At 42.1% G+C, this 24,004-nt stretch overlaps 1 long non-coding RNA gene across 3 annotated transcripts in view; it reads left to right on the top strand.

Moving 5' to 3' along the window:
* LOC128413142 (uncharacterized) overlaps positions 1-24,004 on the top strand; it is a 109,252-nt gene that overhangs the window by 74,901 nt on the left and 10,347 nt on the right. The window contains exon 3 of one of the 3 annotated variants that reach the window (XR_008330253.1): positions 18,729-18,833. The exons of the other annotated variants lie outside the window; for them this stretch is intronic. This is a non-coding gene — a long non-coding RNA (uncharacterized LOC128413142). The remainder of the gene's footprint in view (positions 1-18,728; positions 18,834-24,004) is intronic. 3 annotated transcript variants of the gene reach the window in all.

Here is a 24,004-nt window from a genome sequence, read left to right as displayed (position 1 = left end):
CTGGGGAATAGCTAGACCCGTATATATTAGACTCGTGTGCATTAGGCCAGACCCATGTATATTGAGCTGTGTGCTATACAGTGCTAATCCTCTGGGATCAGCATGTGTTAAGGGCTAATTCAGCTAGGCTGATCTCCTGTGTGAGGTGATAGCCTGGGGATGGGCCATTAAGAAGAACACAAAGCATCAAAGGAAACTGTGTGAGATGGCAAAGGGTGGGGGCCCTTTCAGCTAAAGATAAAGCCTAAGATTAGAGAAGTAGGGTGAATAAGTGATGTGAGGCAGAAGTTTAGAGTAGGAGTTGTGACCAGGAGAAGCAAAGCAGTAGGCAGAGCATGATGCTGATATCTGTTTGAAACCATGATGCACCTATGGGAGAGGCAAGACCTTTTAATGCTGTAAACTTCTCCATCGTAGGCTCAGGTTGTAGATAGATGTAAATAAACCATATATCATAAAGACACCACAGTCTCTGCAGGGCCTCCGCTGTGAGCAATTTGAGTGGAAATTCCTTCCTAAAAACACATTTTTATATGAAATTTTGACTAATATGCAAATTTTTGAAAGCAACTTTCCCTAATGCAAACATTATTTTTATTAATATATGCATTTTTATGTACATTTCCCCCTAATATATGCATCTTCTTGCCCATTGGTTGGAGAACTGCATCACGAGATTTAGAGAAGTGCAAATGTTGAAGTATAGCTTTGTTACAGCTCACCTACATTTGAGAAATGTGAATCAGGTAGAGCTTATCATTAAGTGCGAACAAAATTGAATTTCTTCCCCATCTCTTCTCGGGATAAGGTGGCTTCCTACGTCCCTAGAGCCCCAAGGTAGTTCCTCCCTCTTTTGCGCCCCTTGGGAAATGAAGACATTTTAAAAGAATGTGTGCTTTTCTGGAAGGAATTCGACATAATCCTATCTGACCTCTGCAACAGCAAGATAAACTCTTATAGTTTTGGGTATAGGAGAGCTAATGCTGCAGTACCTTATGTAAGCATCTGTTTTTTGTTTTTTCCAGAGAGCACATGGGGAGAAGGCAGTGTGGGTGTGAGTAAAAAAAGCAAGGGTTCCAACTTTTATCAGAATTCCAAGGCCTTTGTCAGTTTAAGCAGGGTCTCTGCCATCACTTTAACATAGTGGGGTTTTACAGCTAGAAGTGGCATCCTGCAGAGAACAGAAACGACTTGCTTAGGCGTTCTACAGGAATGCATCTATAAACCTGACAGCAATCGGCAACCAGAGACCTCTCAGACTCCTGTCTGCAGTCTTTAAAGTTTTCAGCCAAACCTGGGAGGGGAGAGAGAGAGATCTGTAGTGCTGCATTCTAACCAGAAAACATAAGTGATGCTGTTGCTCCTCAGCCTGAATGCCTCTGCAGAAATCATGTTTTAATTCTGAGAGGACGGACAGCTCTTTCCTCACTTGCTTCAGGACCAAGGGGCAGGGCAGGGGCACTTTGCCACTTGCCAGCACGGCGCAGGGGTGCTGCAGGACAGCAGTGAGGTTGGAGGAGCCTGGAAGCACTGGCAGGAATGCCAAATCTGCATTGCCTCCACTGCACCGCCAACTTGCCCCACTGCTGCACAGCGATGCCGCTGCCAAGACACCAGCTCCATGGGGGTGTCCCACCAGCTGCTTCTGATTTCCTTGGAATAACTGAAGAATCTGTCAAGAGTGGGCAGCACTCTTCGGCGGCAGTGCCACTGTTGCCACACCAGTCTGAGACCTTGTTATTCACTTCACATAGTAGAGGCGTCCAGAAAAGGCTGGCAGGGGGCACATGCTGGCAGTGATGAAGTTAAGAAAAAGGAAGGGCTGGGCTGGCTAGTTTGCCTCCCTCTCACAGTGCAGGCTACAGCTTATACCATCATGTACCGTCTTCCAATAAAATATCTGAAATCCCCAATACCAAAGGAACATTTTGCGTGATTTGAGGGCAGAAATGGGGGCTTATATAGGGTGCTTTTCTATTTTTATTCGTTTCTACCAATAAATTTATACCATCATCTAATCTATTTTTTCCAATTGCAAGTTTCCAATAAATGATTTTATGCATGAAATACTAATGCTAAGTACAATTATTATGTAAAAGGAAAAAAAGGCAATTGAATGTCAAATACACTAGATCAAGTGAGCGATTTAAATATTATTTTATGGCAATTTATACAAAAAAAAAATTCTGAAGTGTGAAAGATGATATAGAACCTTTAATCAGAGCCAAGAACTATAAGTGAGTAATACATGACACCTTATAAATTAAGTCCAGAATGATCATACATAAAAAAGGAATGAGACATTTCAGTTACAGAAAGGATAAGAAGTACTTTATTACAGAAAGTTCTTTTCAAAAGCTTCTAGACATGAATAAAGCTGTAGGCATAGTAATGCCAAGAAACAAATGGCCTCATCCTATAAACTAGGGGGAGCAGAAAGTGGATCAGGATCTAGTGGTAGATCTCTTGGTGATTTAGATCAGCAAAGGTTCCTGACTTCTGGCTGTTTCTAAATTATGCTGCTAATACTATAGCAAGGAATCACTTGTTGTTGCTGCTGTTTAGTTGTTTAGTTGTTTAGTTGTGTCCAACTCTTCATGACCCCATGGACCAGAGCACGCCAGGCACTCCTGTCTTCCACTGCCTCCCGTAGTTTGGTCAAACTCATGCTGGTAGCTTCGAGAACACTGTCCAACTATCTCATCCTCTGTCGTCCCCTTCTCCTTCTGCCCTCAATCTTTCCCAACATCAGGGTCTTTTCCAAGGAGTCTTCTCTTCTCATGAGGTGGCCAAAGTATTGGAGCCTCAGCTTCACGATCTGTCCTTCCAGTGAGCACTCAGGGCTGATTTCCTTAAGAATGGATAGGTTTGATCTTCTTGCAGTCCATGGGACTCTCGAGTCTCCTCCAACACCATAATTCAAAAGCATCAGCCTTCTTTATGGTCCAGCTCTCACTGGAATCAGTAGTGGAGGTTTTTAATAAGAAGGGACAGGCAGTTACTTCGGTTCCAGTGCTTGAAATAAAAATCAAATTCCTTGATTGAGCATGTGTTGAGAAGAACCCTGCTCCTAAATCTTATGTATGTTCACACCCCCAAGGTCCTGTTTTGCACCTGGCTCTGGCAGGTGGACCTTGACATTCTATTAAAAATACAAAGCAGTGCTGGAAGTTCAACAGCCATTTGTAACATAAGGATTAATTCAGTCTAGTTTGGGGTGGGTGGAGGTGTTGCTTAGCAATCGGAGCGGCATGATCTTTCCTGAGGTAATACATGATCTGATTGGTTGTGTAGTTCTAGAGGATTTCCCCCACCCCCTGCATGTTAGGTAGAATGTCTCTCTGCTTTGCATAAGAAAGAAGAAAGACAAGACTTCTCTGGTGATGGCCTGGGATTCGGACTTGAATGCTGAACCTCAGGGATCCCAGCCTGCACAGGATTCCCCGCCTCCAGAACCAGCTGAGCCGGGGCTGGGGCATAAGCCTGAAGGGTCCTCACCTGTGCAGGCATCATCTGAGTCTGCTCTGGCTCCTGAGGTGATGGAGGACCCATTGCCTGCAGGTGCTCCACTCTCAGCCCCATCAGAGGAAGCTGAGGTTGCCTCTGGGTCCGGTAACCCTCCAGCCTCTCCTGAGCTGCAGAGGCTCAGGGCAGAGAGGTGGAGGGAAGTAAGTTCCCGCAGGAGGAGTGCTTGTCTCCAGGCCAGGAGAGGCGAGTCACCAGAAGATTGGGGCCCCCCTATGCCTCGGGGCAGATAAAAGCTATCCAGCCCCAGTCCCTAGTTGCGGGAGCAACATTGTTGATTGCTAGTTCCTGCCTGAACCCTGTCCTGCTTTTCTGCCAGAGCTCCTGACCCGCCCTAGCTCCCTGCTTGCATGCCTGTTCCTGACTTCCCCTGACTCCCTGCTCTGCACCCAGCTTCAGCTACTACAGACTGCCTCCATGTTGCACCTTTGACCACGGACTGGACTTGGACCTCGCCTCTCGGGTAACCCACGGGACCAGCACATCTCTATTCCTTTCTCCTCAAAATACACACTGTTTTGTTCAGCTTTCTCACGAAAATGTTATCAAGACTTATCTCTTTTCACTCAAATCTGCATTGACATCAAGGCCTTGGAAAGGACCCAGCTAAAGAAACCATGACAGAATCTCTAAGACTAGATCCCACAGCAACAGATCTCACCTTTACACTCTACTCTGTGCTGTTGAACCCATGCATTGCTGCTGTTGTAGGGACTGGATGATAGAAGGGGAAGGATCTCTTGCCAGTCCTTGGCTAGGGTCCTACAAGTCTTAGTATGCACCAGCCATTTCTTACAGTAAGAAGAGGCATAGGTATCTTCTGGGAATGGTCAATCCTGACTGGAGCACGGATGTTGTTATCAGGTCTGTCGACCAGTCTGGAAATTCCTTCCTGTTCTTCAGAATTTGAGGATGAAACGTGATCTGACATTAATTGGATGTGTGCAATTAATGTACACACTTTTTGTTATGTAAACAACAGCTGAGGCGAAGCCTTAGCATCCTTTAGACCAGTGGAAAAGGAGGGAAGGATTACTCTTTTGTATTTTTTGGGTAAAGAGCAAGAAAAGGAATACTGTACCCAAAAAAGCTGAGTCCAAAGATTGTGTCTTCAGCAGGCTGAGGCTAGCAGTCTTTCTAATCTCAACTATTAGTGACTTCCCATGGTATTAAAATTCAAGCAGGGTAACCATTAAAATAAAGATGTTTTCTTGCCAGCACTATATAGATGTTTGGAAAAGAAGGAATGCCTATTTAATTACTCAACAAATGATGTTCTTTTGGTTACTCAGCATAAGGAACGGCTGGACGTAATAGACTTTGGGCTTTAATGGTGTTTAAAATTGCTTTTCCAAATCACCTTATAAAGTATAGGTTCATTCTCATTTCTTATATTCATAGGATACACTAAGGTGTAGTTGACTTTTCATCTCTGGATCGCTCCTTCCTTCCAAGGACGCCAAATGACTATTATTTCAAAGTGCCAAAAAGATTATTGCGTTGCCCATCAGCATTCTGTGCTTAGTTGTTCATTTGGTTCTTTCCTTTGAAATAATTAATTGTGTTTCATTTTGTCCCCTCGCTGTTCTTTGCGGTTAATACACAGGGACAGAATTCAGGAAGATTTGTTAAAGCAAGATGTACATGACACAGTGACCCAGGGCTTATTGCTTTTCCTACAGAACAGCAGATACTTTGCACCCCATTTTCCCAGAGGATGTACTTGAATATACTTAAATCATCAGAATGGTGTGTTCCCCGCCCTAAACAAACTCAACCGCCCATCTCCATAATGGATGTTGTTTTGCATAATTATTTCTTTTATTTTTATATTTGCTGGTTCCACAAAGGCCCAGAACCCTTTGTATTGAACTGATGATATGAGACCCATTTTGAGGCCTGTGAAAAACCCAATTATCATGGTGTTAGGAAATTGTCCTGTAGTTCTCATACTCTGCAAATAAACTGAACAGCAGCATGTGTTACATACTTCATTAGGCTAATGGGTGGGAGATTTTGGACCAATTAAAAATATTTTCCCAATACAAAGACTGAAAACGTTGTTGCAACTGGCCAAAAATATTGTTGTCTTTTTCTTTTTTCTTTTTGTACTGAAAAAGAATCAAACCAGCAATCCAGAAATCTGTGGACAGATTTTGCTTAAGCAACTCATGGAACACCTAGGGATGGACAAACCTGTCCATTTTAGTTTCTCTCATTTTTCCAGTCTTTGGTTCTCTACATGTTGATATCTATTTGCATTAAAAAAAAAAAAGTCCTCATGAATATTCATCATAACTTGGGTGTTAATTTCTCCTGGTCTATGTATGTTTGCATGCAGTTTCCCCCAATATAACACATTTTTGTATGTTATCTTCATGATATATGCAATTTTATGTACATTTTACTCTAGTTATATGCATTTGTGTACATTACGTAGCTGGAGAACTGCACTGCAAAATTGAGAGAAGTGCAAATATAAAAGAGAGGCTCTGTTTCAGTTTGGTTTTGGAAGGTGTGAATTAGATAGATTCTTTAGCTGTGAATCGAGTCTAATTTCTCCCCCATCCTTGGTACCCCTTGACAATGACTGTTGTCCCTGGCAAGCAATTGCATAGAAATTGGCCACAATAATCCCAAACTACATTCCATTTTGATGAAAACAGAGGAAAACACAAGCAGAAGTCCAGCATTCCATTGAAGGTCATCGCCATTGTGTTCTGAATCTTTCTCTATCACTTTCTCACTTTTGCTCAGAAGAGCCAATCTTCTCACAGCGTTTTCTTGAACACCGACCGTTTAGTGCTGAAATAATTTTACTGTGTTCCATGCAAGCTACTGTCAAGAAAAATAAGGAATGATCTCGCGTAGGAAGGTAGAAAAACCCTACTGCATATTCCATCTAATCCAGATCTCTTGTCTGGATATCTGAAGAATGGTGAGTGCTCACTGACTTCAAACAAGCAAACAAAAAAGGTCACAAATCACACACACACAATATGGATTTATTTCAGTGTTATTGAAACTCATTTATTAGTATTCGAAAGTCCATTTCCAACTGAATACGATTGGCTAGTACAAAGCAATTCATCTTTTTTAGCACAGTATAAAGCCACTCATGATTCAGGCAGCATCCCTGGGTAATGGATACAGATAAACCAAATCGAAGAACATGACAAGAACATGGGATAGTGCACTGAATTAGGCAAACTTGAGGAAATGAAAATGAGGGGCAGGGTGATGCTTGCAAGGGAGGCTGAGGGACAAACTAAAAGTGCCATTAAATGCCTTTTAGCAAAATGCAAATATCATAACACGATGGGGGCTGATAATTATGTGAGTCACAGCAGGTGCAGGTGACGGAAGTACTGTAACTTTCCTCCCCTGGGGTGAGGAAAATCCTTTCTCCACAGCTGCTATTTGCATTGGGAGCAAATTCCCTCGTTGATCCCCAGAAATACTTCTGGTCTCAGAGTCTGGCTAGCAGGGGGAAATAGAAATTTGGGTAATGTGCAAGAAATGGTTAAACACCTTTCCTACCCACCCACCTATTCTTCCCTGTAGCAAAAGTCTTCTACTCCTCTGCATTAGCATTATAGGAAAAAGCAGAGGGTGGGATCGCAAGTTTTTCTCGCAATGTGCAGTTCTCCCCTCATAGAGCGGAGGGAATCTATCCTCGTAAGCTTTGAGGGCAATACAGTATAACCATTTTGTAAGGAAGAAAATGCTACAAGTACCCTTAATGCAGCTTTGTTTCTTGCACCTCTGCACCCCAATTCCTTTTGGCAATTTCACTGCCTTAAGAATATCAGAAGAGCCCTGCTGGATCCAGCCCAGCATTCTGATCTCCCTGTAGCTAACCAGATGCCTATGGGAAGCTCACAAGATTGACATTCTTCCCATTTTGAACCCCAGCAACTGGCATATAGCCTCTAATACTGAGCTGATCTATAGCCTGGTAGCCATTGATTGCCTTATCCTCCATGTGTTTAAAGCCATCCAAGTTGGTGGCCGTTACTTGGTTGGTTGGCATCTGTCTGTCTAGGGAGATAATGGAGGATGCACCTTTGAGGAGAAAGTCAAAACTGTTGAAGGTTACAGTGCCTGCTGTAGCTGTAGAGAATGATATGGGAGAGACATGTTTTGTTGCGGCTGGGGAAGATGTAGGCATCCAGTTGTGCTGCTATGGAAGCACCATGGCTTCTCCTCTCTCCGCGTTCCTCCCAGCTGTCACTTCTCCTCCGGTCACCGCTATGCACAACCTGATTGGGCGTCTCCAGGCATAGTTTAATTATGTGCCACTTGAAGAAATATTGAATGTTTTGCCATCCTAAAGCTTCCAACATTCAGCTTCATTGGGTGGGCCAAATTGAAGTATCATGAGAAAGGGAGAAAAAAACATTTCTCTCCAATTTGGTCCCCGTGTTATCCTAAATTGCAAGGAAAAAGAATGTATCAACAGCAATGATAATTTCTGTGTGAAAAACATTCCAGATCGCCCATGCATCTCAGGGCAAAGACCGTGTACAATAATTACGCCAGGGGCATTGTAGTCCTCTGTATCCTGGATACACATGTGGGTAGGCAGTCTAGTGCAACACTGAGCTTTTAAAAGGGACATTTCATTTCATTGTACGGAGAGACAGCCCTGAGGCACATTTTTCTTCTCTGTTGCAGTGAATTTCTAAAGCCCTTATCTTATTCAGCAGGTTAATATTGGTCCAATGCGTTCCATTTTTGTGTGGGCGGTTAGCTGGCTTAGTTGCCAAAGAAAATATTATATACTTGGTCCCACCCATGCATAATACTACTAGTACAATAAATATTTTGAAAAGGATGGTTGTCATGGGGGGAGGTCTAACTGCACTGCAGAGATGTACGAACCAATTAATAGCTTCAGAGAAATTTTGCTGGAAATGCCACAGCCTCTGCCACAAAAAAAAAAAAATGCTCTCTCTTTCTCATCTCCCTCCTTTCCTCTTTCTGTCTCTTCTCACACACACATTCAAGCCAAACAAGCATTTTTCCTCCAGGTGCAAATATTTGAAAACTGGACCTTGCCTGCTGTATCAATGTACCACCACACTGCCTCCACAATGTGTTTTCTGCGTAAATGAAAGGAAAGTTGCAGGAATCTTATACTGTTGCCAGGGATGCTCTGACACTTGCTCTCAAACACTCTATTCTATTGCTACAGGGTTTTTTGGGGGGGGTGTTCTGCCAAAGCTTCAAGCTCTCTTGAGCTTTTTAATGTCTTATATATTATTTTCACCCAGGATTTGGATCGGCAGCTTTCACTCTGCATGTAGATTGGGTTGCCCAGGCCTTTGCCAGCTGTCAAAATTCTGACACAAGGGACCTGGGTGTGTTTCCCTTAAGCCTGGAGATGCAACCAGGGAACTGATAGTGTTTTATTTTTAAAAAATTGGGAACCCAGATTGTGTGTTTCTTCACCCCACAATACCTATCTATAACTTGAAAGTTGCACAGTACCTAATGAGAACCTGATCTATTACTTTTGCTACCTCTCCCTGCACTCCATATTAAGCCTGTGACCAGTGCTACCACTTCCTGCATCCCAAACCTGCGATCTGCTCTAGCCAGGATGGCTAGCAGATGGGGATGAGGTTTTCCAGATATTTCTGGACTGCAACTCCCATCATCCTTGACAATTGAACATTCTGGCTGGGGTTGCTGAAAGTTGAAGTTCAACAACTTTATAATGTAAACCTCCCTGTGATCTTTGGATGAAGTATGGTATAATGTTGTTGATGATGGTGTTGATGATATCGATGATATCTCTTGCTATACATACTGCCCCTTAAGGTCACGTCCTGTTTTTTCCTAGGCACAATTCAAGGTGCTATCTTTGGCCCTTACAGCTCTAAATGGTTTGGGACCACATTCTCTGAAGCAGTGCCTCCATCTGAGCCAGCCCAAGCAGCATCTAAGACCCTGCTCTCTGGCCTGCCAGCAGCAGCCATTAGGTTGACAGCTACTATGGATAGAGCTTTCTCAGTGGTGGCCCCACACCTTTGAAACTCTTCTTCCCAGGGACGTATGCAATGACCTCATCACTGTCAGTGTTTTCAAAACTGTGAAGATGCATTTATTCCTAGGAATGTAGGAAGCTGCCTTACACAATTGGCCCATCCAGTTTTGTACCATCTACCCACTGACCCTCCAGAATTTCAGACAGGCGTACCTCCCAGCTCTGTCTGGAGAGGCCACAGACTGCACGGGGGCCGTCTGCCACAGAGCTAAGGCCCTTCCCTTTAAGTCTGCATTTCAAGGCTGCATTCAGCTCAATTGCACTGCATTCGAAAATTCTTTAGCTGCTGCTGTTTTGTGTGTGTTGCGTAATGTAATTCCGAGTGTCTTATAGTCTTGTTGCATTGTGAGGGCAGTATTTATATTTTATAGAAAGAATGCAAACATTATGATTTTAATAGCCAGCTCCCCCCCCCATCCCCACTAACTGAATAACTCTTTGTTTTGTGGCATTTTGGTTTGAATAATAAAGGTATTGCCTTACTATGGATTTTCAAATAAATTATGCATATCTTTCCAAAGTTGTTATGCTAGATCAATAACATCTCATTTTTTCACTAGGCCAGTACTGAAGGGTGAGAAATACAATTTTGTCCCCTCGAATCATTTGTGTGATGTAGTATTTTGTATGGAAACTCAATCCAGAAATACTGTGGTCACTTCCCGATGACCTGTTTATTGACCATTGATCCTGATTTGATTAGAGGGACAATGTCACATCAATGAACTGCGATCCCACACTTTTGAGTGGATTTCCCCATCACTTTCCTTACCACAAAATTCCATTTTTAAATTTTTTTAAAAAGCAGCTTTGTTGCACAAGAGCACAAAATTCACTTCGATTGCTCAATCTGAATTTCCCGGCATGTGACATTCCCACCCACAAAATAGTGACAGTCTGGAATCAACCTATGCCTTGTAAGCCAAATCAAGCCCAATTCACATAGCATATTAATTGGAAAGGAACAGGTAGGGACTGGGTCTGGGCACTTAGATCACGATTTAGTGTACCATGGTTCAGCTCCTAGAAAATGTATATTGGCATATTGAGTCTCAATCTGGATGTATTGTGAAGTAATGATGACTGTTCCACAGTTGACTATGCAACAGGGTCATGTGAGTCAGCCTTAAGTAATATATATCATAGATCAGCAAATGCAACTCGGGAACTTTCACATAGCTGGGAATGTCCATTTATGGATTCAACATGAGATCAATCTAGGTTAGGGTTGCAATATTTCAAAATGTGAAAATCTAGACATTAAAGTTGTTGAACTTTTCTTTTCGCCCAAAGTTGTTGAGCTTTTCTGGCAAAATTTCAAAAAAAGACATTTTTGAGCTATTTTTAAGGGAAATTGGCATTTAACCATTTTGTCTACAATAAGGGCAATTGTTCCATATTATGTGCATGTCTATGCCACAACTTTAGTTTTTCTGGGTGTTTTTTAAAAGAATTTAAAGAATTATTAATAAATCATTTTATCTCCTTCCTCTAAAAACAGAAAAAGCAATGTGACTCTAAGCATGTGTCTCTATGAACAGGAGGGTAAAAAAAACTCCTGGGAGTTTTTGAACCCATCTTTACCCAAATGTTAAAAGAGGCTTTGTTTAGGCATCATTGCAGTACTTTCTAATTACCATCCCTTTCAGCTTACATAAAAGCAGATATATAAGGATCTTTCTATATTTGGTTGGTAATCTAAGAGGCTCAGAGTGGTGTTCTCAGCTGGAGACATTTTGGAAATACACATAATAGCAAATTTTTTTGCAGGTAGATTACGTTGGCTTTCTCCCCTCTAATAGCAAGACAAAGAGCAACAGGGAGAACTCAAACATTGTAGAATTACCATAGCACTGATTGTCATTAGATGCTGGTAAGGCTACAGATTTCATAAGATGCAAATTCATGAAGAGAACAGGAACAGAGTTCCAGAGTTCCAATAATCACTGCTAGCCAAAAAGATTGGAAATGATCTAACCCCCCCCCCCCATGGGAAGTCTAAACCAGCAGCTGACATTAGAGATTAGGAGATATTGGAGGAGGCAGAAGTGCAAGTTTTTGCATCTGTTTCCTGTAAAAATATTGGCACCTGCCTTTTATGTATCTGGCATCATTGTTTGGTGCCATGCTTAGATGGGCTCTGAACTGTACCTAAAGGCATGGCTCTAATCCACTTTAGAGATAATTCCTGTGATTCACCTTCTTTTTCTTCCTGATTAAAATAGCTGGAAAGCCAACAATGACAGCTAGGGCAACAGCCATTCTTTACTAACAGAAACGATAGCAGGGAAAACTCCTGATTTTCTGCTGTTTCCCGCAAAGTTCCCCATATTGGAAAGACATAAAAAAGGAGGAGGCACACTGTTTGATTCACACATTTATTTTTAAATTGTATGTCAGGTGACAGCCTACAGTAGCTAACCATATACAATATACACACCTATGTAGACATTCCATAAATAGCAGGATGAGGGACTTCCATACATTAGAATTTGGACTTGACTGAACGGGACCAACATCAGATTTGTAGCACTTCCTCCCATGGGAAACTCATGTAGCCTTTCTACTTTATAGACTATGTTAGTTCATTTGAGCAGCTTCTCTTTGAAAGGGGAAAAGACATGGTTTTCTCCTCCTCCTTTTGTCTAAACTCTCCTCAAGAGAAAATAATGATCAGTATTTCATACCGTTGTAGCTCCAGTGAAAGCCTTCTAGCGGGCTCTGGAGCCCTACCTAGAAATCTATGTTTCTAGGTAAGTGCAATCCTATGGTCCCTGGGTTGATGTTCCAGCAGGGACCATAGGGCAGAGCAGATCTCCCCCCTTCACCTGCAGAGAAGGAAGTATGTGGGCAGAGGGGGAGATTCATAGCTCAGTGCCAGTGCATCTGATTTGCATGCAGAAGGTGTTAGGTTCAATCCCTGGGATCTCCAGCTAGTAATAATAATAATAATTTTTTTATACCCCGCCCTCCCCAGCCAAGACCAGGCTTAACACTGAATATAAATACAGTAAAAACATTTTTTTAAAAAAACCCAAACAGTTGATTAAAATATAAGTTAGAACACAGCTTAAGATGCAGCTTAAAATGCAGTTTTAGTGGTAGCCTATAGATCAAAGCCATAAGGGGATAAAATGTCAAATATTCACCAGGGCCATCCATGCTGGTCCTACATGGGCCAGCAAAAAGAGCCAAGGGAAAATGTATATACAAAATCCCATATAAGAGGTTCCATAAAAAAAAATGAGATAAATTAGAGGGAGGGTTAGACTGAGTCCAGCCCAAAGGCCAGGTGGAACAGCTTCGTCTTATAGGCCCTGTGGAAAGATGTCGAATCCCGCAGGGCTCTAGTCTCTTGTGACAGAGCGTTGGCTGGGGCCAGAGCTGAAAAGGCCCTGGCCCTGTTTGAGGCCAATCTAACCTCCTCGGAGCTCAAGACTTCCAAAGTGTTGTTATTTATGGACCTTAAGGTCCTCCATGGGGCATACCAGGAGAGGTGGTCCTGTAGGTACAAGAGTCCTAGGCCGCATAGGGCTTTAAAGGTCAAAACCAGCACCTTAAATCTGACCCTGTACTCCACCAGGAGCCAGTGCAGCTGGTAAAGCACTGAATAAATGTGATCCCGCGGCAAGAACCCCGTAAGGAGTCTCGCCTGATGAATGGACCGTGAGAGGTAGGGGGTGCCAAATTTTAGTGTCACACCAAGTGCTGCTAAAATTTGAGAGCCCAAAGTCTGCCACTGCTAGGAATATTCCCTTTCATTATGCATTGCAATAATCTAACCTAGAGGGTACCAGAGCATAGACAGAGGAAGATGCTATGGAGGGGCACTGATGAAATTTGGCTTTTTCAAGCAGTCCCATCATTGCATTGTTGTTGTTATATTCAAATAGACATTCTCATACAGTTGTAAGATACCCTTTCTTTGATGGCTAATTCCATTAAATGGTTTCCCCTCCCCATATTTTTCCATTTCTGTAGGATCATGTATGTGATGGCCATTTATCCTTTAAAACCAAACTATTCTCTGCAATATTCAATCTAAGCTTACAGGAAAATAGCCCATAGGACAGTTTTCAGCAGCAATCTTGAGTATGAAGATCAAAAATAATTTTAACTCTCTCCTGCCCCAGCTGTCTTAAAATTGTTCTTTTGATTTCATATAGATATACACATTGAATGGTCTTTTCATTATTACCAGCCCAGCTGATGCTTAAAGGATAAGGCTTCTGTTTCATGTAGTTTCTCTGCCAACCAATATATACATGATGAAATGTATACAAACAATACATCGTCTTGGATTTATTGCCTCCTTTGGATTCTGTGACACATGAAGCACTGTAAAATAATCTGTTAATTAAACTCCAGACGTGCCCACAAGGCATGTAAGTAAACAGTATTATTCTAGGCTTACAAAAGGAAGCAAACAAGAGGTCTCAAGAGACTTACATAAGATAACTTGGGCAGCTTTGCACCTTATGAGACGCAGCAAAAATTAGGAGCCTGAGTGCGCTCCTTTCTTCTGAGTATTGTAAAGTGTAGCAAGGGAGCTCATATATAAGCTCACACAGCTGCATCTATGCTGATCTACTCAGGCCTGGTCATGGATTAACATTTATAATTTACATCTTGAGTGGACTTGCTCATTGTCCGTGAAAGAAAGAAAAAACCCTGAAATGTCATTTGGTACAGGCAGAATGCTGCTGCTAAAATCTTTATTGGGACCAAGTGTTAGGATCATGTGACCCTTTTATTATAACATCAATAAGGGGAGGCTGTTGTTCAGCAGCGGAGCATCCACTTTGTCTACAGAAGGTCTGAGGTTCTATTCCTGGCATCTCCAGGTAGGACAGGAAATGTGCCCCATCTAAAATCCTGAAGAGCCACTGCCAGGAGGTGTGGACAATACTAAGTGACATGGACCAATGACCTGACTGGGTAGAAGGCAGCTTCCTGTGTTCCTATACATTGGCTGCTGATTCATTTCTGAATGCAATTTGAAGGGCTGGTAATCACCTTTAGAGCTCTAAGCAGCTTGGGACCAGTGCCAGATTTATGTACAATGGTACCTCGGGTTACAGACGCTTCAGGTTACAGACTCCGCTAACCCAGAAATAGTACCTCGGGTTAAGAACTTTGCTTCAGCATGAGAACAGAAATCGCATGGCGGCAGCGAGAGGCCCCATTAGCTAAAGTGGTACCTGAGGTTAAGAACAGTTTCAGGTTAAGAACGGACCTCCAGAACGAATTAAGTTTTTATACCACTGTATAAGCTAAACAAACTATAGCTTAGGGGCCCCTCTTGGGGGTCCCAAAAAAATTTAAACGGGGGGAAAAACTGGATGTACATTTCTAAAATATAAGATAAAAAACAAATAAAATAAAACCTACACACAGCAACAGTGTTTTGTGTTGTGTAGGTGCCTATGATGTAAGTAATGGGCCCCGCCTGCTAGCCTGCTCCCTAAAATATCACTGGTTTGCTCATTTCTATACATAGGGTGCCTACATTCTGCATGGACTGGTTATTTTGTTATGTGCAAATGGCTTTAGATACCTTTTGGGTCCGTAAATTACCACATAGCATATTTTCAACACACAAAAAAGCGACAATTTGTTGTTGACAAAGGACAGATGGACATATAAAGGGCCCCATTACCTTCAGTAGCTTAGGGTCTCATCAAACCTAAATCTGACCCTGCTTGGAACCAATCTGTTTGAAGGACTACCACCTCCCTGGTGAATCCCATCTTCTAAGATGGGCCAATATGGCTCTCTTCCATGGGCCATTGTTTTGTGGGGTATAGCTTTCCCTAGGTGGAAATCCCTGTGCCAAGAGGTTAGATCACCTTCCCCTTTATCTGTGCTCCACCAGCATACAAAGACTTTACCTTTCCAAAGAAACTTTTTGTTTTTAAGAACAGTTTATCAAGACTTTCCACATCAAAGAAAAACAAGCAAAAGAACAGAAAAAAAAACTCCGAGCACATACACCTATACATTTGGTTACAGCAAAACAAGCATGCAACAGAAAATCCCCCACAAATCTACAATCCATAACCTATGCACAAATAAGAATTGCATGAAAGACCTTTGATTCTGTTATTGTTTAATAATATTAATTGTTCACTCTGGCCCGCTTGGTTCCATTTTTCAATGCTACTTTTAGACTTGAAGTGTACTGATACTAATCCATGATTGGATTATTGCTAATTTTATTCATGATTTTACCTTGTGTTCAGAGGGTAAGAATGCATCTTTCCCCCCAACAAAGACACACACACACTCCTCCACCCAACCCAACCCACACACATATGGAGCCCATGCAACTCCCCACTGGGTGTTTGGTGCTGGGAGGTCATGTTCAATCTGTGCTTTGAGAAAGATACAAGAAAATCAGATAACCATAAAATAGCTTTGAATACATATGACATGAGGAAAGGGTAGCGAAGGAACAAAAGATTTTATATATCTAGAAATGCCTTAAAGAACAAACTGATGAACAGAGGGAACAAACTGTTCAGCAAGGCTTCAGAGGCAATGACAGAGCAGACTTAGGAGACACATCAGAAAAACCCACGGAAGTTCTAGATGAGCAAGTGTTTATGGCTGATAAACTCATACGTCCAGTTTATTAGATATATTTTTACATGTGCCAAACCTAGAGCTTCGTCCTTCAGGAGACTTCCTATTTTGTCAAGTACATTATTGTGAAAGGAAACATATATAGGACAGCCTACAAACTGCTTGGCTCAGCTACCTGCACTGGAGACAAGATTCACTACAGCAAAGATAGCCAATGTGGTGCCCTCCATATGTTTTTCTGAAATACAACTCCCATCAGTCCCAGCAAGCATGGCCAAATAGTCAAGGATGGTGGGAGCTGTGGACCAACAACCTTTGGAGGGGACCACATTGGCTACCACTGCACTATATACCCTATATATACTAGATTAGATAGATGATAGATGATATAGATAGATGATAGGTAGCTAGCTAGATGATAGATAGATGATAGATATAGATAGATAGATAGATAGATAGATGGATGGATGATAGATAGATAGATAGATAGATAGATAGATAGATAGATAGATGATAGATAGATGATAGATGATAGATAGATGATAGATGATAGATAGATAGATGATAGATGATAGATAGATAGATAGATAGATAGATAGATAGATGATAGATAGATAGATAGATAGATAGATGATAGATAGATAGATAGATAGATATAGATAGATGATAGATGATAGATAGATAGATGATAGATAGATAGATAGATAGATAGATAGATGATTGATAGATAGATAGATAAATAGATAGATGATAGATAGATGATAGATAGATAGATAGATAGATAGATAGATAGATGATAGATAGATAGATGATAGATATAGATAGATAGATAGATAGATAGATAGATAGATAGATAGATAGATGATAGATAGATAGATGATAGATAGATAGATAGATAGATGATAGATAGATGATAGCTAGATAGATAATAGATAGATGATAAATAGATATAGATAGATGATAGATAGATAGATAGATAGATAGATAGATACTATATATATCTTGGGGCCCTGTGAATACACACACACATACCCTATATGCACTTCAAAGACTGAAGAATACTTTCAGCAAGGCCATTTGCAACTTCCATAACAACTAAATTTACATTATTATATCATCTGCCTGAAAGAACTAAAGTGTGATGGTGCTGAGCCAAAAATAAATTCTGTACATCTGTTATTTACATTCAGAGAACAGTAAAACCAAATACATTTTAGGTATATGGCAGTGTAAGTCTGCAGATATTTATTTACTTGTTATTTAACTGTTAACCAATGAGTCTCCCTGCATGATTTACAAAGGTCAGTAGTAAGACAATGGTGAGATATCAGACTTGTCATTCCCAAAGGGTGTAAGGGGTGTAATATCTTTCTCTTCCACCCCCACTCCGCCAGGCAAAACTGACAATCTGTAAATAGTAAGACAGGCAGCATTTGTTTTTCATTTGTTTATCCCACACTTCCAGCATAAACTTATGTTAACAGAATGGCTAGGAGTATAGTTAAAATATAACATAATTTTAAAAGACAAAATATAAAACAGCAGCTGAACAACAGCAGTCCAGTAAAATAACCAATTAGTCATATTTCATATGGTTGGGCAACTTGTGGTTTTTCTGGCAAACTCACAGTCTACAAAATTAATTGCTGGCCCTATGAACTTGAATAGATCTGCTTTGTGGATTTCTGGCTCAGTGCTGGCATCCCAGATAAGTTTTCTTTCGCAAGAACTCTACTACCCTACGTGCAGAACTATCCATGGTACTGAAAAAATAAATGTCTATATTTGTTCCATTTGTGCCTCAACTTTCCACAGAAGCCATAACTACATTGTGAGATAGGCTAAACTGTAAGATTGTGGTTTTCCCAGCAGGAATGAGTAGCCTGTGACCCTCCATTCTGATCATTAACCAAGCTGGCTGGGGCTGATGGGATCTGGAGTCAATCAACATCTGGAGAGTCACAGGTTTTCCATCTCTACCCTAACTGAGACTTTCCTGACCCAGTGCCTTTCAAATGTTATTAGATGAAGCTCCCGCCTGTCTGACCGTTGGCCATGCTGGTGGGGGTTGAAATCTAACAAAGTCTGGAGGGAGCACAGCTTAGGGCAGTGGTGGGCTTCCGATATTTGAACCAAAGTTTCCCATAACCAAACTAAATCCCCTACTAATCACTGTACCACACTAGCTCTAGTCAACTACATATTCAATCAATTAATACAGTGGTACCTCGGGTTAAGAACTTAATTTGTTCCGGAGGTCCGTACTTAACCTGAAACTGTTCTTAACCTGAAGCACCACTTTAGCTAATGGGGCCTCCCGCTGCTGCTGCTGCCGCGCCGCCTGAGCACGATTTCTGTTCTCATCCTGAAGCAAAGTTCTTAACCCAAGGTAATATTTCTGGGTTAGCAGACTCTGTAACCTGAAGCGTATGTAACCTGAAGCATATGTAACCCGAGGTACCCACTGTACTGACTTTTTTCTGTTGTTGGTTTTATTTAATCCACATTCCAGTTCAGTTATATTTGTTTTCTTTTTCTTTCTTTTTCATGGTCACTGAAATGGCAGCAAACTGAGAAGTGGACAAACAAGGAGGGGAAGAAACTTGTCAATTTCCTCGCAGCAAGTTATTTGTTTCCCACCAAAACTATTGATTGCAGGTTGTGGTCTGAGGTTAAGTGTTCTTTTCTTTGAAGAATAACATTTTGACTTAAATTACATTGTTGACTTTGTGCAGGTAGGAAAGAACAAGCCGTCATGCCATTTTGCCAAGTAGCTGCTTTAAATCTCGCTGCGTGGAAGCCACTCAACGTCGTGAAAGCCCAATATTTGTATGCATACAGGGCTTCCCCTTTCCTTTTGTGATGCTGCAGTGTGAGCCATTCATGCACAGCTGCTCACCATGCAGAGAATCTGGTTTCCACTCTGCCACACACACACACATTTAGAGAAGGATTTGTAGTGACATGTCAAAAGGCTGAGGTTCCACGTGGTGAACAAGGACATCATACCATCCTTGCCAATGAGCCTACAAAACATTTGTTTGTTTTACTAGCCCAGTAAACAAATTGCTAAGGAAACCAAATTGCCAGAAAAAAGAGTGAGTCTATCAATGGTTATTAGCTAAACCAGGGGTCAGCAAACTTTTTCAGCAGGGACTGGTCCACTGTCCCTCAGACCTTGTGGGGGGCAGACTATATTTGGGGGGGTGAAAAAATCCCTATGCCCCACAAATAACCCAAAGATGAATTTTAAATAAATGCACACATTCTACTTATGTAAAAACATGCTGATTCCCGGACCACCTGCAGGCCGGATTTAGAAGGCGATTGGGTTGGATCCAGCCCCTGGCCCTTAGTTTGCCTACCCATGAGCTAAACGGATCTCCCCCAGCCTACCAAAGGACCATGGGAGAGGTCTGCTGCCTGCTTAGGCCCTCCCCAAGGTTGGTCGCTGCTGAGGACTTCTTGTGGACCCCTGATTTAATCCAGCTTTGCTGTTGTTCACTGCTAAGGGAATCTGGTAGACAGCAATGGAACTGGGAGCACATAAATGCCAAGGTGTTTGATTGGTAACATGGATTAGTCTTCCTGGCTCCTCTAAAACCAATAGGAGGCATGTGGGTTTGTCGTTTTCATTCATTCTCTTCAAGCAGCAGGCAGTCTGGACATAAGGGGAAATCATTTCTGTCTGGAGGGGAAGTAGGAAGGAGCAGGGAAGCAAAATGAGCAGTAAAAACAATGATATCACCCAATATCACCTGAAATCTGAGCTGGAAATTCTAAGGCAACAGTGCTCATCAACACAGAAGTGTCAGCAAAGACCCCCAGAATACATCAGATGCTGCCACAACCACTCCCCAACTTCACCCAACAGCTGCCGTTCCCAAAAGCAAAACCGGTGGATGATCTGGGAGTTGAAAATAAAATGATTGGGAGCCTGGGCTCAGCACATGAACTAGCAGTTCACTACTCTTGATTTAGAATTTTGGTAACTGGAGCCTTCACAGTCCTTTCAGGGGAGAAGGGTCATGATATGAATTGAATAACAGCTTTTTGAAGCCTCCTCAAAATGTTTTTCCATGTAGGATAGGGGTAATGTTTGTGGAAACTCAAGCTGGGGGTACTGTTTGTGGAAACCCAGAGCTCCCTTAGGTGCATGCAATGGCTTGCACAATCCTTTGGCATCAGCATTAATTTTGAGGAGATGATGAAAGATTAAAAGGAAGGGTACTTTTCATGATTATTCACAGATTTAATAGGTTATTTATTTTGTTAACTATCTCAGTGGGATTTGGTTTATCACTACTGTGCAAATTTTTGGATATGTGTTTCAACTACAGTCTAGAAAGAATTGTACTTTTCTTGAAGCCATGACGCCTCTATTTTAGATTAATTAGTCTCTCTAAATATACGAGCAGCTGTTTGATACAAATTCATGCCCTTGACAAAATATTTGCAGTTATCACTTTCTATAAACCCCTTTCCTTCAGCTTTCTCTCTCTTTCTCTCTCCTATTTAACTCTATTTAATTAACATCAGCCAGAATGGGCCTGCCTTCCAGGCGAACCTGTTATGTTATCTCGTCTGCTCCTTTCCTGCCTTTCAAAATATAGCTCTAAATTGACTTGTCTTTTTGGATTAGCTGTTACTTTTCAGTACATTGGGACCATTTAGGCACATGTCGGAGTAGGGAAAAGCACATACCACAAGCCTCTTGTTTGTTTATTGTTATTTCCATGAGTTTTCTTTAATTTGTTTTATTGCTATTCATATTGTTGAATATTCAGGAAAATGCCCTTTTGACACAAATCATTATGCATCTGTTAGCAGCTGGGTGCAAATGGCCAACTCACATGCAAAATGGTTTGAGATGCCGACAAGAAAGACAAGAAATAATATGAAGAGGGAAATACAGCTTCAGGGGTAAATCCATATTAATATGATGATAAAAGCTGGGGCCTAAGGAGCTCTGAATGCATTTACTCTCTTTTTTTGTCCTTGGCTGTTTTGCATAAGGCTAACTGCTGTGTTTACACCTGATTTACTGCAAGCCTACTTTGTCACGAGGCCTCAGGGGCAACTGTTAGAGCAAGAATTCTTACGCCATGTTCCAATGATCATCTTAGCAGCTAGCAAAGCTCATTCTAACCCTACAAATGGGAGGCATGTCCACAAAGTAGCTCCTGGGTCAAGGAACATAAGAAGCTGCAAGTCAAGGCCACCGGCCCATCTAATTGGCATGGCAGTGACTCTCTAGGTTTGCAGACAAGGTGTCTTTCTTTGCCCTACACTGTAGCAGAGTGAGCCTGGGACTTCTGGGTTTGTATTCAACATAGTGGTAAAATTTACATTTCATCAGGGCAAGGATTTCTCCCTGCACCAGGGCACATTCTCCCCCTCTTCTAGTCCTGGCCACCCCTTAAATCTGTTAACCTTCTGGGACAGATTTGGGAATGTCCTCCCTGTGGAGGGAGGAGAGGAAGTGGTGCTGGCCACTATTCAGGAAAGATGTGCCATTGCGTCGGCTAGGATTGGGTGTAAGGGTGAGAAGGAATGAAAGTGTTCATGCCGTCCTTTTCTAACTTTTCAAAGATCCATAAGAAGATCAGCTCACATTTTGAGAACCCTGAGACTTTGTAAGTAATTATCAGGGTACCAGAAGCTTCTTTCTATATTGACACGGTGGCAGATGCGTAAAAGCCACTAAAAATAATCCACACATAAGCCCAAGTGTGCTTTCTATGCCGGCATGTTAGCAAATGTAATCACTTGCGTCCAATGCACTGAAGTCCCATTACAATGGTCTGCTTCTGGTCTGCTTTTCCAATCCGCCTGTGTTAGTGGTGCAATCAAAGGATCTCCAATCCAATTTTAGCATGGTTGCTGTCAGAGAAGCAGCTAATGGACTGTCTCGGAGACAGACCGTGAAACTGCATTTCTCACCACCTAGGGCATTCTTTGCCAACAAACACACACCACACAACCGTATTCCATAACAGATAAGTCACAGCTACTTTCCCTTAGTAATCACCCTGAATCATTAAAGAGCTGCCAATGAATGACTACCAGCGGTACCCAATAAAGAAGCAGGTGCTGGCTGTCTTTTTATATACTTATTTAAATGGAAAAGGGGGAGAAACCACAGTGGGACAGCTAAGGTTTTGTATACCGTATTGCAGACCTAGCTGCAGGATAGAAAGCCTTTTTCAGAGAATCATCTTTATTTTAGTGTGTGGGGCGGGGGTGGAGAGTGACAGGAGGTCTTTCATTTCTCCCACCCAAATAAAAGGTTGCAAGTCTAATTTTTAATTTGCCTGTTGCTGGGTTGGGGTTGCAGGGGAGGCATGGAAGACCCAGATAAACTCAAACTGTGAAATCAGGACTGCTAACATCAGAGCAAAGGGGGCCTGTGATTTGGGTAGCCTTGTGTCCTATGTGGTGGAAACAGCTCTCTCTGTGAGGGGGCTTGTATTGGAAGAGATGTCCTGTCCTAGTCCTAGTCCACTTCTAAAATAATGAAAGATGAGAATGGTGAGCAGGAGGGGCCTTGAAGTGGCCCAGCGTACATCTGGATAGCATTCTGAAGAGGCATAACAGGTCTCCAGGCCAGAGGCTTACCTAACACAATGTGATACACTACCGGTATATGTCTGTTAAAAATATGGTGTGTTCCTTCTGAGGGCTTTTCAATGCAGGTGTCCACCCAATTGACAGAGACTGACCTGCTGGGAGCCTGAAGGGCCCTGCCCTGCTTCTCTCCACCTGGCTTGGGGCGGGGCCTGACAGGCTCCATAAAGGACTGCTGCCGCTGCTGCTTCTGGGCAGAGAGGGCCGTTTTTTGTTTTGTTTATAAATTGCTGGGTTTTTTTTACCTATGTCATTTTAAACTGTGATATTAATGCTCTATTCTTAGTGTTAGATTTTGATTTATGTGGAAATTGTTTTCCATTTGGTTGTGTACTTTTTGATGTGTTTTACTTATTGTTGATGACTTCTGTTATGTTTGTAATTATGTAAATCTTGTCATGTTGGAAGCCGCCTTGAGCATTGTTTTAACTATGGAAAGGTGGCATACAAATAAAGCGATGATGATGATGATGATGATGATGATAGAAAGTGTGTAAGGCCTAACACAGTCATTAAGCCAGGGATAGGCAACCTCAGGACTGGAGGGCCAAATACATAACTTCCAGTATGAAGCGAACCAATCCAGGACACCATCTTCTGCGGCTGCACTCCCATGAGTCATGTGACCTGCACAAGAGCATGGCCCCCGAAAATATTTTATTATTATTATTTATTGAGTTTATATAATGCCCTATACCTGGAGCGGTTCACAGAAAGGATCGCTTGGGGGACAGCAATCTTCTGCAGCACCCCAAAACATGTGTTTTTGGGTGCCATGCCCAAAAAAGTGCAGCCCAAAATTATGCAAGGCTGTGGCAGCCATTTTGGCTGTTGTCCTCTTGCGAGAAAAAATGGGACATCCTTTTTTTTCCAGGGTGGTTGCAAATACAGCCCTATGGATCTCTCTATCTGGTCCTCATAGCACTCCCCAGAGGCCCTGCTTCACACAGACAGTGTTTTTGTCTGCCTGGCATATGCCCTTGAACTCTGATAATGGGCCCCTCCACACTGGTGTTTTACTGCAGATGTATTTTGCAACATGTTCTTGACCCAGTAATAGTGCATTAGTGGTGGATTCATTCTCCTTCGGTTTGTTCTGAGATGCTTCCCCAGTGCTACCACATTATTGCTGCTCAGAGGGGCTATAGCACAACAAAAGTGGAACAAAAATAAACCAGAGGATTGGGGTGGTTAAAAAAAGAAATTGTAGGAATT

Source organism: Podarcis raffonei, chromosome 4, assembly GCF_027172205.1.
Source record: "Podarcis raffonei isolate rPodRaf1 chromosome 4, rPodRaf1.pri, whole genome shotgun sequence".
NCBI classification, from domain to species: domain Eukaryota; kingdom Metazoa; phylum Chordata; class Lepidosauria; order Squamata; family Lacertidae; genus Podarcis; species Podarcis raffonei.
This window is presented reverse-complemented; position numbering and strand designations above follow the sequence as displayed.